Source organism: Triticum aestivum, chromosome 7A, assembly GCF_018294505.1.
Source record: "Triticum aestivum cultivar Chinese Spring chromosome 7A, IWGSC CS RefSeq v2.1, whole genome shotgun sequence".
NCBI classification, from domain to species: Eukaryota; Viridiplantae; Streptophyta; class Magnoliopsida; order Poales; family Poaceae; genus Triticum; species Triticum aestivum.
In genome coordinates, this window is record NC_057812.1 from 304688648 (window position 1) to 304708400 (window position 19753).

Below are 19753 nucleotides of genomic sequence, written 5' to 3' on the forward strand. Positions count from 1 at the left end.
GGTGGACCTTGCGGATGAGGAACATGGCTTGCGTGAGGACGGCGACCGGGAGAAGCAGATGCAGCTCACACTCATGCGGATTTAGTCAGAGGGTGGCGACCACAATGGCCAGGAGCATGGCACAACAACCCCGATCTTGTCGATGGATGGAGCACTGATCTTGTAGTTTTTTTATATGGATGAGGTGATGCATTTGTGCATACAAGCATTGACCTCTGCTTATACATGATGTATACAGTATATAGCTATCGTGATGAATATGATTTTTCTATATATAGAAAACATTCGATATGTAGAGATGTTATATAAGTACAAGATTTCAGTAGGTAGTGTATTATGTATATATGAGCATCGTAATTAAAGTGCTCATTAAGAATCAAATATTATATTCAGTAGACTGTATATATGAATTTGATGTCTATTTTGTTATTTATGCTCCTTTTGCAGTAGTACAAGTTCAGCTGCCAAGTACATGTTCCTTGTGAATATGCCAATGATACATCTGCCCCAATGGATGAAGATGAAGATCATGTTGTTCTTTCCGATGATTAAGATGTACAGGAGGAGGTGGAAGAGGTCAACAAAGTGCGCAAATAGAAGATATTTTCTAAAGTTTGACTAGAAATGAAACAAAAGAGGTCAATGATATCTTGTTGATTATGACTACTTGTTGCTCAAGTTGATGTGTGCACACAAGTATTTTTACCCGTGGGTGCCCATTTACCCTAACGGGTGATGGGTATGGGGAAAAATTCTACCCGTTGACGGGTATGGGTAATGGATAAGCTCAAGGAGGATGGGTAAGGGTATGGGGTAACTCTACCCGTACCCAAACCCGGTGGGTGCCATCCCTAATCACTCGGCCCCGACCAACCCACTGTAACTGGGAACTCCGCGAAAATTTCCTCGCCCTCACTTCTACCATGATTTTTTTATGTCATGGATGGCCCAAAGAATGCCATGCAGGTGCGTCCCCGGCCCGCCCAGGACGAAAAGCCCATTTTCTGTCAAGATTTTTTGTCATAGAAGTAGGAGCCCACCACATCTATGATGATACGTGCTTTTGTCACAATTATCGTCATAGAAGTGTCATAAGCATGACATTTTTTTCGTTCAGCCCATAATGTCACGGATGTGTCTTTTTTTGTAGTGTGTAGAGCCCCTCTGTGGTTGATTCCCCCTCCGACAGAGTGCCGGAAAAGGCCTCCAGATGGGATCTCTCGAGAACATAGGCTTGCGGCTACGGAAAAAGTATTTTGGGCACTCTATTGGTTTCCCGATTTTAGAGAATTTATAGGGGCGGAATTAGCTCAAAAAACATGGGCTCCATAAGCCACCAGAGGGCGCCTACCCCCTGTGCGCGCCCTGGTGCCTCATGGGCTCCTCCTTCATCTTCTGGCCCTCTCTCGAAGCTTCCAGGGTCTCTTTGGTCTAGAAAAACATCTCCAAAAAGTTTAATGGCATTTGGACTTCGTTTAGCGCTGATATTCTGAAAAACCAAACTGGCATTGGGCAATAAGTTAATAGGTCGGTCCCAAAAAGTGATATATATAATTGCTTGTGGTTGCATATAAAACATCCAAGATTGATACTATAATAGCATGGAAAAATAAAGAATTATAGATACGTTGGAGACGTATCAAGCATCCCCAAGCTTAATTCCCGCTCGTCCAAGAGTAGGTAAATGATAAAAACGGTATTTTTGATGTGGAATTCTACCTATCATATTCATCATATACTCTTTTCTTTTGTGGCATGAATATTTGGATTCGAGTGATTCAAAGCAATAGACATGAAGATATAAATACTCAAGCATACTAACAAACAATTATGTTTTTCAAACTATCAATGCTAAAGGAAGTTATCCCTAGCCCATTATGCTCAGTCATTGATCCATTCATGAAACACACTCAACATTAACTACACCCAATGCACAAGTATGACAATAGTGCTCTCCAATTGGTGCTTTACAAGAGAAGGTGGAGACTCAAAATAAAAATAAAATGCATAAAAGTAAAATATATAGGCCCTTCGCAGAGGGAAGCAGAGATTTGCAGAGATGCCATAGCTCAAAGTATAAAACGAAGATAAAATTATTTTTGAGAGGCATGCATTTCCTGTCAATATGACGACCGAAAGTTTCCAATATATTCCATGCTAGACATATATAGGCGATTCCCAAATAGAAAATAAAGTTTACTCCCCCTCCACCATTCTTTCACAATCCATGGCTAGCCGTATCCACAGGTGCCTTCCAAACTTTCAACTTTCCAAGGGGGGGTAGGTTTAATTCATTTCGAGACTGGGCTTCCCTATTACTTGCCACTTTCTCGCACAATAAGAAGTTAATAAGCACTCATCTTGAGAACAACCCATCTAGCATGAAAGATATTGACCACCCCCATCACTTCATGAGCAGTATGGGCGCACAAAACGGATAGTTTTCTGAATGATTAGAGTTGGCACATGCAAATTTACTTGGAACGGCATGTAAATACCGCATATAGGTAGGTATAGTGGACTCATTTGGCACAACTTTGGGTTAAAGGAATTGGATGCACAAGTAGCATTCCCGCTTAGTACAAATGGAGGCTAGCAAATAGATTGAGAAGCAACCAACGGGAAAATGAAAACGGTCATAAACATGCATTGAGAATAACTAACAACGAATAATGCACCATAAGTAGGATATAACTTCGTTGCATAACTATTGACTTTACGTGCATGCATAGGGAACCACAAACCTTAACACCAATATTCTTACTAAATCACAATTACTCACTAGCATAACTCACGTATTATCATCTCCATATCGCAAAACTATTGCAAGGAATCAAACTTATCATATCCAGTGATGTAGATGAAAGTTTTTATTATATCCCTCTTGAATATCCATCACATTAGGACCAAATTTATATCTGGTGCATATTACCATTACTATTATCAACTCTCAAAATAATATAAGTGAAGCATGAGAGTTCATCTATTTCTTCAAAATATAACCACTGTCGTGCTCTAAAAGATACTCCCTCCCTCCCATAATGTAAGACGTTTTTTCACACTAGTGTAGTGTCAAAAAACGTCTTACATTATGGGACGGAGGGGGTATAAGTGAAGCACTAGAGCAACTGCCTAGCTCAAAAGATATAAGTGGAGCACATAGAGTATTCTAATAAATCACGAAAACGTGTGTCCCTCTCGAATGGGTGTGTCAAGCAAGGATGATTGTGACAAACTAAAAAGCTAAGAAAGACTCGTATAATACACGACACTCCAGGCACAACTCATATCATGTGATGAATAAAAATATAGCTCCAAGTAATATTACCGATGGTCGGTAGAAGAAAGAGGGGATGCCTTCCAGGGCATCCCCAAGCTTAGTTGCTTGGAAGTCCTTGAATATTATGTTGGGGTGCCTTGGGCATCCCCAAGCTTAGGCTCTTACCACTCCTTATTCCTTCATCCATCGTGATCTCACTCAAAACTTGAAAACTTCAGCACACAAAACTCAACAAAACCTTCGTGAGATCCATTAGTATAATAAAGGAAATCACTACTTTAGGTACTATTCTAAACCCATTCATATTTTATTATTGCATTATACCTAATGTATTCTAACTTCGTCATGGCTTGTACCCCCCAATATAATCCATAGATTCATCAAAACAAGCGAACAACGCAACAAAAACAAAATCTGTCAAAAACAGAACAATCTGTAGTAATTCGAACAATGACCATACTTATGTAACTCCAAAAATTCTGAACAATTAGGACAGCTTGGGAAATTGTTATATCAATCATGTGAAAAAATTTGAAATTTTATCACGCTCCAGCAAATTCTAACAATTCTACTACTAGACGCAAAAGTTTCCATTTTGCACAGAATCAAAGCAACCATCATCCAAATCATCCCAAAGGCTTTACTTGGCACAAACACTAATTAAAGCACAAAAACACAACCATATCAGTAGCATAATTGTCTGCACACAAAAAACCAGAAAAAGAAACAAGAAAATTAAGATAGCTATTGGGTTGCCTCCCGACTAGCGCTATTGTTTTACGCCCCTAGCTAGGCATAATGCATAGTTTCAAGTGTTTTCATCATTAGTTTTGATAATTTTAGTATGAGTTTTCTCGAACCCGGGTGGTTCTTTACACTTTTCGCTCAAAGAAAGTGGCAATTTTAATATCTAAAATTTATAATCGCTTATTGCAAAGGGTAATCAAAGTATTTGTAGCGACCCGACCTCAGATGGTCAAGTCTCTGTGCTTCACTATCATCCCTGGATCGGTAATGCTGACACACACAGTACTCGAAGGATTTATAACAGAGTAGCAATCACACACTCATTACATCGAAAAGTCTCAAGAGAGAACTTATTACAATAATATGGCTTAAGGCCATCTAATGCGATAACAGCGGAAGGCTTGGAAGATAAAGTGAGTCCATCAACTCCAACGGCATAGCTGAACTGCACGGCAACGACCTAACGAACCTTACTGCTCGTCTGAAAAGTCTGCAACATAATACGTTGCAGCCCGAAAATGGGTCAACACATGGAATATGCTGGCAAAGTAACACAGTAGAGCAAGAACAGAATAATGCTATCACTACATACATATTTGGCTGGTGGAAAGCTCTATGTTTATAGTTTCGCATAAAGCCAATTTTTCCTACAACAAAGGAATATATTTTAATTTAACTATCATGGTGGTTGAACAATATTGAGAAGGTAACCCCAACTTAATCCCAAATTAAAGTAGTTAACAACCCCACAATACTAATTAAAAGTGATGATATACATGTGATAACCCAAGTACTAGATACTCAAATTTGTCCATAACCGGGGACACGGCTAACCATGATTAGATTGTACACTCTGCAGAGGTTTACGCACTTTTCCCCGCAAGACTCGATCGCCTCTGTTCGATTTCTCGCACTGCATGATGTTTCAGAAACAGATGACCGAGACACAGTCTTTCAGAAACATTAACTCTCTACTCCGGGCAGACCATATCAAATCTACAACCCACTACCTGCTGATCCACCTCTTCAAGAGCTTCACGTAACTTACTCAACTATGCTAGAGCCCATAATAGCTTGTGGCTGCACACGGAAGTTTCTAGCATGAATCATCTCAGTTCCTTTTGAGCCTGGGTGGCGGTCCATAGGAATATCACACAGGTACCCCGGGATTTCCAAAAAAACAGACAACACTAGGTTCCCCAGGTGCCTCAATCCACCCAGATGTTAATTTAAGTTGCCACCATAAGTTGAACCATTAATTAACAATCTTACATCTGTCATGGATTTCACTCAAACCCAAACCACGTCTATGAGCATAGCATAGCATAGCAATATAAACAACGCGTACAAGTAACTCCCAAGGGTTTGATAGTAACAGGGCAATAGGTTCTACCTCAACAACTACTTCCCAACCCACAAGTTAATGACATCCTAATCATGCAATGTTTGAGGATTGGAACTAATGCATAAAACTGGGTATGAAAAGAGTATGATCAAATGTGTTACTTGCCTTGCTGACGATCCGCGAAACCTAGAGACTCGTAGTAACACGCTTCGCACTCCGGGTGTTCTATCGCAAACAAACAATAACATACATAAGCGACAAGCAAAAATGCACAAGAAAAACTCAAATAAGAGAGGTTGACTAGAAAGTTCAACTTAAGAACTCCGGTACGCAAAAAGAATCAAATCGAACGGAGCAACGAAACTCAAACGGCAAAAGGAACAGGATCCATTTACTAAATTGTACTTAGGTCAAATTTTACAGTAGCAAAAACTTGTGCAAGTTGGTTAAACAGAAAGAGGGTCTCGAAACAAAGATCTAGGCGCTTGAATCACCTGATTCCGACTAACGAGCGAAAAGATAAACAGAAAGTAAGATCGGATCAGAAATCACGATCGAAAATAATCGTAGATTAATCCGATAAAAGAAAACTGATGAACAGACTAACGAACAAGCGTTTGTTAACTGTAGCTAACGGGCGAAAACCATTTGTTAAAACAAACATACGTACGAACGTCCGCTAATTAGAAGAACCGAGAAAAACCGGCGAACCGATCAAAAAACGAGCTAGGGTTTCTAAAAAACCGAACGGTTTCTTAAAAAAAACTGGCGGCTCGGGTCCGGCGCGGTACCTCCGGCGAAGGGCTCCGGCGAGGCGGGGTTTGGGCGGCGGGGCTCGGCGGCGGCGCGGGCGGCAGGCGGCTGTGGTGGTGGTGTGGTGGTGGGGGCCGGGGTGGCGCATATATATAGGAGGGGGCGACTTGGGGAAGGGGCATGTCACGGTGGAGGAGTCCGTCTCGGACTCTTGTCCGAGTTGGCGGCGGCGACGGCGATTGGGTCGGCGGCCCGGCTGGGTTTCGGCCCAGTCGGCGCGGGTAGTTTATTTTAAACAATTTCGCCAACAAAAATACAATCCTAGAAAATAAAATAAAAAACTAAAAATGCCAAAACAAATTTTCACCGTCTAAATAAAATATTTAGAACGAGATGTACATTTTCTTGGCCCTAAAATGCAATTTTGAAAAACGTGCAATTTTTTTAATTGCAAATAAAATCCCAAATAAAATCAAATAAATGATTTTAATATTTTTCCTCCAATATTTCAATCATTTTGGAGAAGTCATATTATCTCCTCTCATTTATTTTAAAATGAAATATTTTTTGGAGAGGAAAATTATTAAAATCAAAAATCCTTGTTTCATTATTTGATATAAATCAAATATGAAAACCGGGAAATCCCCAACTCTCTCCGAGGGTCCTTGAGTTGCTTAGGATTTCGAGGATTGCGGAACGGAAATGCAATAAAATATGATATGCATGGATGACCTATGTATAACATTCCAAATTGAAAATTTGGGATGTTACAAACCTACCCCCCTTAAGATGAATCTCGCCCTCGAGATTTGGGTTGGATAGAAAATAGATGCGGGTGGTCTTTGCGGAGATCATCCTCTCGTTCCCAGGTGGCTTCATCCTCGATACGGTGGCTCCATTGAACTTTGCAAAACTTGATAACCTTGTTGCGGGTGACTCGGCTGGCAAACTCAAGAATATTAACTGGCTTCTCCTCATAAGTCAAATCACTGTCCAACTGAATCGCCTCCAAGGGTACTGTATCTCTTAATGGTATATCGGCCATCTCAGCATGACACTTCTTCAACTGTGAAATGTGAAACACATCGTGAACTCCTGACAATCCCTCAGATAACTCCAACTTGTAGGCAACTTCTCCCATCCGTTCCAAAACACAATACGGTCCTACAAATCTCGGGGCTAACTTTCCCTTAAATCCAAAACGTTTCACTACTCGTAAAGGTGATACTCGCAAATATGCTTTGTCTCCAATTTCATATGTTACCTCCTTGCGTTTTGAATCTGCGTAACTCTTCTGCCTGGACTGAGCAATCTTCAGTCTATCATGAATCAGTTTAACCTTCTCCTCAGACTCCTTGATTAAGTCTGGTCCAAACAACTGCCGGTCTCCTACCTCATCCCACATCAACGGCGTTCTGCACCTGCATCCATACAGGGCTTCAAACGGTGCCATCTTCAAACTGGCTTGGTAGCTATTGTTGTACGAGAACTCTGCGTAAGGCAAATTGTCATCCCAACTAGATCCATAATCTAGCGCACAGGCTCTCAACAAATCTTCTAGTATCTGGTTGACTCTCTCGGTCTGTCCATCCGTCTGCGGGTGGAATGCTGTACTGAACTCCAATCTTGTTCCCAAAGTCTGATGTAACTGATGCCAAAACTTTGAGGTAAACTGTGTTCCTCTATCTAATACGATGGTCCTCAGAACTCCATGCAGACATACGATCCTGGACATATATATCTTGGCCAACTTCGCACTTGTATAGGTGGTTTTCACTGGGATAAAGTGAGCCACTTTGGTCAAGCAATCGACTACTACCCATATATAATCATATCCTGCTTTGGTTCTGGGCAATCCGGTGATAAAATCCATGCCAAGTTTATCCCACTTCCATTTGGGTATCGGCATAGGCTGTAACATTCCTGCTGGTTTCTGATGCTCTGCCTTCACTCTTTGACAAACATCACATACGGCTACATACTCGGCGATATCCTTCTTCATACCAGTCCACCAGAAACGTTCCTTCAAATCCAAATACATCTTAGTGTTTCCGGGGTGTATCGAGTATGGTGAGTCATGAGCCTCCTGAAGTATTAACTTCCTGATCTCTGGGTTGTTGGGCACATAAACTCGATCCTCAAACCACAAGGTATCGTGCTCATCCTCACGAAAACCTTTGGCCTTTCCTTTGCTCATCTTCTCCTTTATCTCGGCAATCTCTTTGTCATCCTTCTGAGCTTCTCGAATCTTGCCTAATAATGTAGACTGAACCTCCATTGTTGCAACGAAACCTCTTGGAACGATCTCCAATCGAAGTTCCATGATATCCTCTGCTAACTCCTTCGGTAATCCCTTACTTTTAAGGATATTGGCATAACTCTTCCGGCTCAAAGCGTCTGCTACGACATTGGCCTTTCCTGGATGATAGTGTAGCTTCATGTCGTAATCCTTTATAAGCTCCAACCATCTCCTCTGCCTAAGGTTCAGCTCCTTCTGTGTGAAGATGTACTTCAAACTCTTATGATCCGTGTACACAGCACAATGGTTTCCAATAAGGTAGTGTCTCCAAGTCTTCAACGCATGCACTACGGCTGCTAGCTCCAAATCATGCATGGCATAGTTCAACTCATGGGGTTTTAGTTGTCGTGAGGCATACGAAACAACTCTTTCGTCTTGCATAAGCACACATCCAAGTCCTAAGCGAGAGGCGTCGCAATACACTTGGATATCCTTATGTATATCTGGCAGTGTTAGCACTGGGGCTGTAGTCAAACGTTTCTTCAACTCCTGGAAAATTGCCTCGCAATCTTCTGTCCATTTAAACTTAGTGTCCTTCCTCAATAGTTCAGTCATTGGCTTCACAATCTTGGAAAAATTCTCAATGAATCTCCAGTAGTATCCTGCGAGTCCAAGGAAACTGTGGATCTCGCTAACTGAAGTGGGTGCCAACCATTCAGTGACTGACTGAACCTTGTTGGGGTCTACTGCTATACCTTCTCCTGATATAACATGTCCAAGGAATCCGACTTCCTGCAACCAAGATTCGCATTTGCTAAAATTAGCATACAACTGATGTTCCCTGAGTTTCTCGAGAACTAACCACAAATGCTCTTTGTGCTCCTCTTCATTCTTCGAGTATACCATAATATCATCAATGAACACCACACCAAACTTGTCCAAATATTCCATGAACACCTTGTTCATCATGCTCATAAAATAGGCAGGGGCGTTAGTCAGTCCAAACGACATGACTGTATACTCGTATAATCCATACCGCGTGGTGAACGCTGTCTTTGGTATATCCTTCTCTCGAATTTTCAACTGATGGTATCCCCACCGTAGATCGATCTTCGAAAACACTTTACCTCCTTGTAGCTGATCAAACAGATCATTGATCATTGGCAGTGGGTACTTGTTCTTAATCGTCACTTCATTCAAAGCTCGATAATCAACAACCATCCTTAGGGATTTATCCTTCTTCTCAACCAAAAGTAATGGGGCTCCCCAAAGTGACGAGCTTCTTCGAATGTAACCTTTCTTCAATAGCTCCTTGATCTATTTCTTAATTTCCTCCAGATCATTTGCGGGCATCCGATAGGGTCTCTTGGATATTGGCCCCATACCTGGCAATAGCTCTATCAAAAACTCAATGTCTCTATCCGGTGGCATGCCTGGTAACTCTTCTGGAAAAACATCCGGGTAGTCCTTTACTACAGGCACTTCCTCCTGAACAACTCCCGTGAGGGCATTTACTTGGCTCCTCCTAGGCACATGCCTAGATACATACTTAATCCTTTTTCCCTCCGGGGTGGTGAGATAAATCGACTTACTAGCACAGTCAATACTTCCTCCATACCTTGACATCCAGTCCCTAATATCACATCCAATCCTTGTGACTCCAAGATGACAGAAAAACATGTGTGCCAATGGTTAGGGGTATCTGGTCGCACCATCGGCTAGCCATGTACTCTGCTCCGGGTGAACTCACTAGGAGAGGGGTCCTAAGGGTTTGGGTTGGTAGTTTAAACTTTTCCACGAATCCCCTTGATATGTATGAATGCGATGCACCAATATCGAAAAGAACAAGAGCGGTAAATGACTTAATCAAAAACTTACCTATTACCGCATCTGGCTGCTCTTCAACCTCCTCCATGTTAACATGGTTAACTTGTCCTTTGTTGAATGGATTAGGCTTCTTCCCAGCGCTCCCATTTCCGTTTCCATTCCTTCCTTAGGGACAATCATTAGCATAGTGCCTTGTATTCCCGCACTTAAAGCAAGTAACTTGACTTAGGTCTCTTTTGGCGGGTGTGGCTGGGTTGGGGCGGTTCTGATTGTTGTTAGCTCCGTTCCCATTTCCATTCTTAGAACCATTGTGATTATGCGATCCTCCTCCAGTGTGGTTGTGATCTCCATGGTTATGAACAAGTCCTCCCGAGTTCAGGGTTAGGCGAGGCTTCTGCTGAGCTCCTGAGTTATACTTCCCTTGTCCGTACTTCCTCTTATGGCTCTCAATCTGCTGTTGCTTCCCTTCAATCATAAGAGCCTTATCTACCAACTCCTGGTAGTTGTTGAAGGTTGCTACCATCAACTGCATGCTCATCTCATCATTTAGCCCTTCCATAAACTTCTCCTGCTTCGCGGCATCTGTGGCCACATCATCAGGGGCATAGCGAGATAACTTGCTAAACTCATCCACGTACTGAGCCACAGTACGGTTCCCCTGGCGTAAGTTGCGGAACTCCCGCTTCTTCATCTGCATAGCTCTAGTTGAGACATGGGCTGTGTGGAAAGCTTGCTGAAACTGGTCCCAAGTGACATTGGCTACAGGAAAAGTGGCCGTGTAATTCTCCCACCATGAGGCTGCTGGTCCATCCAACTGGTGTGGCAAAGTGCACCTTCTCAGCATCTGTGCAACCTGCGGTGGTCAACTCCCTTCCAATACGGCGTAGCCAATCATCAGCAACTATAGGCTCGGTGCTACTGGAAAACACCGGCGGCTGTAACCTCAGAAAATGGGCTATGTTGTCAACCGGTGGTGGTGGTGGTGGATTGTTGTTGTTATTGTTGCCTTGGTTCTGAACTAACAACTGCATCAGGGTATTCTGCTGCTGAATCAACTGAGTGAGCTCCGGCGGGAAAGCAAAACCGGTGTCACGTCTCGGAGGCATCTGATGGGTTTAGATGGAAGAGATCAGAATAGAAAAGGGGTCTAATGAGAAAGCACTACCCATATGCGCATGAGACAAACACAATCATTTCACTCAATCAATCAAGAAAGGCCATACAAGCGGTCTAGAACTATCGCAAAAGTGCTCAACTGCTACTGATTACATGGGGGGATACTAATAATATATGGTGGTCATCTAGAAATTTTGATCGGTGGAAGACTCCATGATGTTTGCTCCAGCTTTGTCTTCAAAGTCATCCTCACTAGGATCTGAATCGGTGTCGTCGATGATGATGTAGTCCTCGGGGAGAATCTCCTTGGATTCTTCGTCTTCTTCTACTGGTGTGGGGTCTCCCATGAATACTCCGATCTTCTTAACTAGGTCGTCATTCTTCTCCAGTAGTGTCTTGATTTCCTCCTCATATCCATCTCGTGTAAACTTGAGTTCTTCCTCCAGCTCGATGATCCTAGTCTTCGCCTTCTTCAAGTCCATCATGTCCGCGCACATCTGGTTCTCCTGACGTCGAATGTGCTAGTTTAACTCCTGGATGAAAGCTGCAATGGATCTATCCTTCTTAGTGCTGATCACTTCCCATTGCTCGTCTCAGCACCCACATATTTGGTAGATAGTGTCTTTGAGATCCCTGTGATACACTTCTCCAATGCGTCCCATGGTGATGTGAGCTGCCATACTCTTTCCTAAACTCCAGGTTGGTGCATCGAAGGAAAATTCTATGGGTTTAGAGGTTGGCGAGAACGTCCTTCCTGGAACTTGTACTTGAATCATCCAGCGCTCCTCTTCTGGTAGGGTGGCGTTGTACGTCCCGGTGAAGCTTGGTATTCCAATGTTCAAGTACCTAGTGACTTCCTTCAAGTGACGTCCAAAAGTTGTGTCTTCATCCGGTTGTGCAAATTTGTTCTTCATCTCCGTCATCCTAAAGAGTAGAAAATGGAGAGGAGTCAGAAATGAGTAGAGAAGAGTGACCAATGGTTTTATCTTAGTGGTCGTGTCCTACACTCAGCGTGTGCTCTGATACCATCTTGTAGCGACCCAACCTCAGATGGTCAAGTCTCTATGCTTCAATGTCATCCCTGGATCAGTAATGCTGACACACATAGTACTTGAAGGATTTATAATAGAGTAGCAATCACACACTCATTACATTGAAAAGTCTCAAGAGAGAACTTATTACAATAATATGGCTTAAGGCCATCTAATGCGATAACAACGGAAGGCTTGGAAGATAAAGTGAGTCCATCAACTCCAACGGCATAGCTGAGCTGCACGACAACGACCTAACGAACCTTACTTCTCGTCTGAAAAGTCTGCAACATAATACGTTGCAGCCCGAAAACGGGTCGGCACATGGAATATGCTGGCAAAGTAACACGGTAGAGCAAGAACAGAATAATGCTATCACTACATACATATTTGGCTGGTGGAAAGCTCTATGTTTATAGTTTTGTGTAAAGCCAATTTTTTCCTACAACAAAGGAATAGATTTTAGTTTAACTATCATGGTGGTTGAACAATATTGAGAAGGTAACCCCAACTCAATCCCAAATAAAAGTAGTTAACAATCCCACAATATTAATTAAAAGTCATGAGATACATGTGATAACCCAAGTACTAGATACTCAAATTTGTCCATAACCGGGGACATGGCTAACCATGATTAGATTGTACACTCTACAGAGGTTTGCGCACTTTTCCCCACAAGACTCGATCGCCTCTGTTGGATTTCTCGCACTACATGATGTTTGAGAAACGGATGACCGAGACACAGTCTTTCAGAAACATTAACTCTTTACTCCGGGTAGACCATACCAAACCTACAAACCCACTACCTGCTGATCTACCTCTTCAAGAGCTTCACGTGACTTACTCAACTATGCTAGAGCCCATAATAGCTTGTGGCTGCACACGGAAGTTTCTAGCATGAATCATCTCAGTTCCTTTTGAGCCTGGGTGGCGGTCCATAGGAAGATCACACGGGTACCCCAGGATTTCCAAAAAAACAGACAACACTGGGTTCCCCGGGTGGCTCAATCCACCCAGATGTTAATTTAAGTTGCCACCTTAAGTTGAACCATTAATTAACAATCTTACATCTGTCATGGATTTCACTCAAACCCAAATCACGTCTACGAGCATAGCATAGCATAGCAATATAAACAATGCGTAGAAGTAACTCCCAAGGGTTTGATAGTAATAGGGCAATAGGTTCTACCTCAACAACTACTTCCCAACCCACAAGTTAATGACATCCTAATCATGCAATGTTTGAGGATTGGAACTAATGCATAAAAACTGGGTATGAAAAGAGTATGATCAAATGTGTTACTTGCCTTGCTGATGATCCGCGAAACCTAGAGACTCGTAGTAACACGCTTCGCACTCCGGGTGTTCTATCGCAAACAAACAATAACATACATAAGCGACAAGCAAAAATGCACAAGCAAAACTCAAATAAGAGAGGTTGACCAGAAAGTTCAACTAAAGAACTCCGGTACACAAAAAGAATCAAATCAAACGAAGCAACGAAACTCAAACGGCGAAAGAAACAAGATCCGTTTACTAAACTGGACTTAGGTCAAATTTTACAATAGCAAAAACTTGTGCAAGTTGGTTAAATAGAAAGAGGGTCTCGAGACGAAGATCTAGGCGCTTGAATCGCCTGATTTCGATTAATGAGCGAAAAGATAAACAGAAACTAAGATTGGATCAGAAATCGCAATCGAAAATAATCGCAGATTAATCCGATAAAAGAAAACTGACGAACAGACTAACGAACAAGTGCTCGTTAACTGTAGCTCACGGGCAAAAACCGTTCGTTAAAACAAACGTACGGACGAACGTCCCCTAATTAGAAGAACCAAGAAAAATCGGTGAACCGATCAAAAAAACGAACTAGGGTTTCTAAAAAAACGAACGGTTTTTTTAAAAAATGGCGGCTCGGGTACGGCGCGGTACCTCCGGCGAGGGGCTCCGGCGAGGTGGGGTTTGGGCGGCGGCTCGCGAGGCGGCGGGGCTCGGCGGCGGCGCGGGCGGCTGCGGGCGGCGCGGGCGGCTGTGGTGGTGGTGTGGTGGTGGGGGGCCGGGGTGGCGCGTATATATAGGAGGGGCGACTTGGGGAAGGGGCAAGGCGCGGCGGAGGAGTCCGGCTTGGACTCTTGTCCGAGTCGGCAGCGACAGCGGCGCTCGCGTGCGGAAGGCGGCGGCGGCGATTGGGCCGGTGACCCGGCTGTGTTTCGGCCCAGTCGGCGCGGGGAGTTTTTTTTAAACAATTTCACCGACAGAAATAAAATCCTAGAAAATAAAATAAAAATCTAAAAATGCCAGAACAAATTTTCACCATCTAAATAAAATATTTAGAATGAGATGAACATTTTCTTGGCCCTAAAATGCAATTTTGAAAAACATGCAATTTTTCTAATTGCAAATAAAATCCCAAATAAAACCAAATAAATGATTTTAATATTTTTCCTCCAATATTTCAATCATTTTGGAGAAGTCATATTATCTCCTCTCATTTATTCTAAAATGAAATATTTTTCGAAGAGGAAAATTATTACAATCAAAAATCCTCATTTCATTATTTGATAAAAATCAAATATGAAAACCGGGAAATCCCCAACTCTCTCCGAGGGTCCTTGAGTTGCTTAGGATTTTGAGGATTGCGGAACGGAAATGTAATAAAATATGATATGCATGGATGACCTATGTATAACATTCCAAATTGAAAATTTGGGATGTTACAGTATTCATGCGATTGAGATTCACACTAATATTTTTGAGAGGTTCATTAGACTTTTGCAACTCCATCAATTTTTTCTACATATCACCCAATTTGTCTAAGATTTGGATCCCCTCTTGAGTATAATTAAATCCTTTGTGTGAAGGTGGAACTCCCAATATACCCTCTATTATTTCATAAGCAACATTGGCATCACTCTCAATAAAATTCCCCTTCGTGGTGAAATCCAAGAGTTGTCTATGGGGCATGGTTATACCTATATAAAAATTGCGAAGCAAAATTTTTACATCCCCTTTATGGTGCAAACATGACAAGATTCCATTAACCTATACCAAGCATCTTTTAGATTTTCTCCTTGTTTCTTCTTGAAGTAAAGAATTTCAAAATCCGGCGAAAGAGGAGGGATAGCTATGCTAATCATGATGACAAGGTAAACCAACAAACAAAAAGGCAAACACTTTTTTTTGTGTTTTTGTGAAAAAAAATTAGAAGTGGGGGATATGAAAACGAGAGGCAAATGGCAAATAATGTAAATGCAAGGAGATAAAAGTTTATGCATAGGTACTTGATAGATGTTGATGATGTCTCGCCGACAATGGCGCCAGAAATTCTTCCTGCTACTTGTGAGTTGCGTTGTGATTTTCCCAAAGAGGAGAGGATGATGTAGTACAATAGAGATAAGTATTCCCTCAGTTAAGAACCTAGGTTCAATGTAGTAGGAGAACCAAGCAACACCTCGTTAGCAGTACCTGCACACAAAATACCAAAAACTTGCACCCAACATGAACAAGGGGTTGTCAATCCCTCGGCGGTTAATTTTAAAGATTTAATCTTATAGTGATAGATAGATAAATAAAACACAAAATAAAATAAAGTAAAGAAAATTTTCAGCAAGGCATTTTTGAATTTTAATATATGATAAAAGTACACCCGGGGGCCATAGTTTACACTAGAGGCTTCTCTCTTGAAAATAGCATACGATGGGTAAACAAATTACTGTTGGGTAATTGATAGAAAAGCGAATAATCATGACAATATCCAAGGCAATGATCATGTATATATGCATCACATCCAAGACAAGTGGACCTACTCCTGCCTTCATCTACTACTATTACTCCAGCCATCGACCACTATCGAGCATGCATCTAGAGTATTAAGTTCATAAAGAACGGAGTAACGCCTTAAGCAAGATGACATGATGTAGACAAAGTAAACTCACGCATGGATAAGCCCCATATTTTTATCCTTAATGTCATCGATACAAATACGTGTCATGTCCCTTTCTGTCACTTGGATTGAGCGTCGCAAGATCGAACTCATCACAAAGCACCTCTCCCGTTGCAAGAAAAATCAATCTACTTGGTCAAACCAAATCAATAGATCGGAGAGAAATACAAAGCTATAATAATCATGCATAAAAGAGTGCAGAGAAGACTCAAATAATATTCATGGATAATCTGATCATAAACTCACAATTCATCGGATCTCCAACAAGCACACCACAAAAAGTGATTACATCGAATAGATCTCCAAGAATATCTAGGAGAAGATTATATTGAAGATCAAAGAGAGAGAAGAAGCCATCTAGATACTAAGTATGGACCCATAGGTCTTTGGTAAACTACTCACACATCATCGGAAGGGCAGCAAGGTTTTTGTAGAGCCCCTCCGTGGTTGATTCCCCCTCTGGCAAAGTGTCGGAAATGTTGGGGAACGTAGCATGCAATTTCCAAAAAATTCCTATGATCACACAAGATCTATCTAGGAGATGCATAGCAACGAGAGGGGAGAGTGTGTCCACGTACCCTCATAGACCGAAAGCGGAAGCATTAGGTTAACACGGTTGATGTAGTCGAACGTCTTTGCGATCCAACCGATCTAGTACCGAGCGTACATCACCTCCGAGTTCAGCACACGTTCAACTCGATGATGTCCCTTGAACACTTCATCCAACAGAGGGCCGAGGGAGAGTTTAGTTAGCACTACGGCATGGTGATGGTGATGGTGATGTGATCCGCGCAGGGCTTCGCCTAAGCACTACGATGCTATAACCGGAGGAGTAAACTATGGAGGGGGGCACCGCACACGGCTAAGAGAACAATTGATGTGCTATGGGGTGCCCCCTGCCCCCATATATGAAGGAGGGGAGGAGGAGGCGGCCGGCCAGGAGGGGCGCGCCATGGGGGGAGTCCTACTAGGACTCCACTCCTAGTAGGATCCCCCTTTTTCCTTTCTCATCGGAGGGGAAAAGGAGGGAGAGGGAAAGGGGGGCGCCGCCCCCTCCCTCAGTCCAATCCGGACTCCCATGGGGTGGCACCCCTTGAGGGCTCCCCTCTCTCTCCACTAAGGCCCATGTAGGCCCAATAATTCCCCGGGGGGTTCCGGTAACCCCTCGGTACTCCGAAATATACCCGAACCTTTCCGAAATCATTCCGGTGTCCGAATATCATCGTCCAATATATCAATATTTACCTCTTGACCATTTCGAGACTCCTCGTCATGTCCGTGATCTCATCCGGGACTCCAAACAAACTTTGGTCACCAAAACACATAACTCATAATACAAATCGTCATCGAACGTTAAGCATGCGGACCCTACGGGTTCGATAACTATGTAGACATGACCGAGACACATCTCCGGTCAATAACCAATAGCGGAACCTAGATGATCATATAGGTTCCTACATATTCTACGAAGATCTTTCATCGGTCAAACCGCAATAACAACATGCGTTATTCCCTTTGTCATCCGTATGTTACTTGCCCGAGATTCGATCATCGGTATCCTCATACCTAGTTCAATATCGTTACCGGAAAGTCTCTTTACTCATTTCGTAATGCATCATCCCACAACTAACTCATTATTCACATCACTTGCAAGGCTTATAGTGATGTGCATTACCGAGAGGGCCCAGAGATACCTCTCTGATACTCGGAGTGGCAAATCCTAATCTTGATCTATGCCAACCCAACAAACACGTTCGGAGACACCTATAGAGCATCTTTATAATCACCCAGTTACGTTTTGACGTTTGACAGCACATAAGGTGTTCCTCCGATATTCGGGAGTTGTATATGTTGGGGAACGTAGTAATTTCAAAAAAAAAATCCTACGCACACACAAGATCATGGTGATGCATAGCAACGAGAGGGGAGAGTGTGATCTACGTACCCTTGTAGATCGACAACGGAAGCGTTTGGTTTATGTAGTCGTACGTCTTCACGGCCCGACCGATCAAGCACCGAAACTACGGCACCTCAGAGTTCTAGCACACGTTCAGCTCGATGACGATCCCCAGACTCCGATCCAGCAAAGTGTCGGGGAAGATTTCCGTCAACACGACGGCGTGGTGACGATCTTGATGCACTACCGTCGCAGGGCTTCGCCTAAGCACCGCTACAATATTATCGAGGACTATGGTGGAAGGGGGCACCGCACACGGCTAAGAATATGATCACGTGGATCAACTTGTGTCTCTAGGGGTGCCCCCTGCCCCCGTATATAAAGGAGCAAGGAGAGGAGGCCGGCCGGCCCTATAGGCGTGCCAAGGAGGAGTCCTCCTCCTAGTAGGAGTAGGACTCCTACTAGGAGGGGGAAAGAAGTGGGGAGGGAGAGTGAAAGGGGGACGCCGCCCCCCTCTCCTAGTCCAATTCGGACCAGGGGGGAGGAGGCGCGCGGCCCACCTTTAGCTGCCCCTCTCTCTCCACTAAGGCCCATATGGCCCATTACTTCTCCCGGGGGGGTTCCGGTAACCCTCCGGCTCTACGGTTTTCTCCGAAATCACCCGGAACACTTCCAGTGTCCGAATATAGCCGTCCAATATATCAATCTTTATGTCTCGACCATTTCGAGACTCCTCGTCATGTCCGTGATCACATCCGGGACTCCGAACTAACTTTGGTACATCAAAACTCATAAACTCATAACATAACTATCATCGAAACCTCAAGCGTGCGGACCCTACGGGTTCGAGAACAATGTAGACATGACCGAGACACGTCTCCGGTCAATAACCAATAGCGGAACCTGGATGCTCATATTGGCTCCTACATATTCTACGAAGATCTTTATTGGTCAGACCGCATAACAACATACGTTGTTCCCTTTGTCATCGGTATGTTACTTGCCCGAGATTCGATCGTCGGTATCCCATACCTAGTTCAATCTCGTTACCGGCAAGTCTCTTTACTCGTTCCTTAATACATCATCTCACAACTAACTCATTAGTTGCAATGCTTGCAAGGCTTATGTGATGTGCATTACCGAGAGGGCCCAGAGATACCTCTCTGACAATCGGAGTGACAAATCCTAATCTCGAAATACGCCAACCCAACATGTACCTTTGGAGACACCTGTAGAGCTCCTTTATAATCACCCAGTTATGTTGTGACGTTTGGTAGCACACAAAGTGTTCCTCTGGCAAACGGGAGTTGCATAATCTCATAGTCATAGGAACATGTATAAGTCATGAAGAAAGCAATAGCAACATACTAAACGATCGGGTGCTAAGCTAATGGAATGGGTCATGTCAATCAGATCATTCATCTAATGATGTGATCCTGTTAATCAAATGACAACTCTTTGTCCATGGTTAGGAAACATAACCATCTTTGATTAACAAGCTAGTCTATTAGAGGCATACTAGTGACACTCTGTTTGTCTATGTATTCACACATGTATTATGTTTCCGGTTAATAC